The following is a 2177-nucleotide window of genomic DNA, read 5'->3' as shown; positions in this document are numbered from 1 at the left end:
GCTTTATTTTTAATTGCTTTCCCCAACTCTCTCCTGGATAAAGGGTACATCTGCCTTTCTTTTCTTTGGCTCACTGTGTGTATGCATACATTTAAAAAAGGTGGAGTTATTTATGACCCCATATGGATGCGAGAAATTTGATTATAGACTGACTCTTGCCTTGGTAGAAAGTCCAGAAAAGTTCTTCAGAGTTAAGAGACTGAGAATCACAGCAAGACAAGTTTGGGAAACTGTCAAACTCTGTTACTTTAGAGGACACTTAATTACACTTAATAATTCACAATTTACTGCCTGATGCTCCATGCAGGTAACGTCTGCTTCCTTATAAAGGATATATGGGAAACAACAGCCCCAAAGGTGCTTTTTGAAAGGCGGTTTTCAAGAGCATCCAGGTGTGCAGGTAACCAGTCCTCTTGTGGCAAACGTTTGGGTTTGGTCCCTGACTCCAGCCTGACTCGTTTTCGCATGTTTGAAAATCACTTAACATTTCTCCACATCAACCACCCCCCGCCTTCAAAAAGGAGCTAATAGTTGTTTTGTGGCTTTGGGGGGATTTCAGAGGAAGGGGCTGGGTGGTGAGCACAGCGGTGGGAAAGAGAGTCCATATGGATGGGGGGGGGGCTTCAGTGAAATATTCAACTGATGCCATGCAAAAGCATGTATTACGTAAAAGAAAGAGCACCCCTTTGGAGTCAGATCGCGTCTCATCTCTGTCACTTCTAGCTCTGTAAACTCAGAAAAGGCACAGTCACCTCAGAGACATGGGATGACCCTTACCTCATGGCACCATTGTGATGAGTAAATGAGAGAAAATACACAAGCCGCCTAGCATAGTGCCAGCATGGAGTAAATTAGAAATAAAAGGCAACCGTTAAAATTAAAGAGCAGGCGAAAAAGATGGACCATTTTAGCATTTTAGAGGATCTGGCACACCCCAGATATCCTTTAACCCAGTGTGCTTTTATATTAAATACGCCGGGTTCAAACACTTTACTTGTACAACTTTTTTAAAGTTTATTTATCTTGAAAGAGACAGACAGACAGAGAGAGTAAGGGAGGGGCACAGAGAGAAGGAGAGAGAGAATCTCAAGCAGGGATCCTGATGCGGGGCTCAAACCCATGAAGCTTTGAGATCATGACCTGAGCTGAAACCAAGAGACACTTCACGGGCGCCCCACTTGTGTAACTTTTTTTTTTTTTTAACTTTTTAAAAAAAGTGATCTCCATCTCAACATGGGGCTCGAAATCACGACCCCAAGATCAAGAGTCACACACTCTTCTAAGCCAGCCAGGTGCCCCCATATAGCTGTTACCTATAATTATAATGTACACAGATACTGAATTTCTTCCCTCTTTCTGAATTAATCATGGTTAGTTATATTGTTCTCCGTGTCGACAAAACACTTCGCTTCCAAAGGGGATGTTAAGATCTTCCAGAGTTACGTGCATTCTAATAGAGGGAAATTATCATGGCCTTATCTTTTAAGGATCAAAATCAGGACTCGACTATTCTCTGCTGTGATATCCATTATCAACGTGTGACAGATTTGGAATTAAAGTTATGAGTGTGTGAATTGCCGTGGTGTCACACATTATGGCTTTGCATATTGAATCATCTCCTATATTAAAAATGAATAAAATGTAGGTAGAATATTTACATTAACTGCTTTTGCATACGTTTCTTACTTAATCTGCAGAGGTCACCTAATGTTTGAAATGGGCTGGTTTAAAATGCACTTTCTTGATTGAGGAGAATTTAAATAGAAATACCAAGAGTATGTGTTCCTGCAAGATTAGAGCTGGGAGGAGCATGTAAGATAATTCCTAAGTCAGGGCTTTCATCTGGCAAACTGGAGTTGCTTCTACCTAGAGAGGTCAAATTCCTTGCTCAAGAATAATTTTTAGAGGCAGAATCAGGATTGGAACTCAGCCACCATACTGCCTCCTGTGTTCTGTTTCATTTTCTTTTCTACTTTTTAAAAAATGTTTTCCTTATTTATTTTGGGACAGAGAGAGAGAGGGAGAGAGAGAGAGCGAGAGAGAATCCCAAGTAGGCTCCGTCCTGTCCCAGCCTGTCCCTGGCTCCAGTGCAGAGCTCGCCTCTGGGCTCGATCCCAGGAACCTGTGAGATCATGACCTGAGCTGAGATAAAGAGACGCTTAACTGACTGAGCCACC

Source organism: Neofelis nebulosa, chromosome X, assembly GCF_028018385.1.
Source record: "Neofelis nebulosa isolate mNeoNeb1 chromosome X, mNeoNeb1.pri, whole genome shotgun sequence".
In the NCBI taxonomy this organism is placed as follows: Eukaryota; Metazoa; Chordata; class Mammalia; order Carnivora; family Felidae; genus Neofelis; species Neofelis nebulosa.
This window is presented reverse-complemented; position numbering follows the sequence as displayed.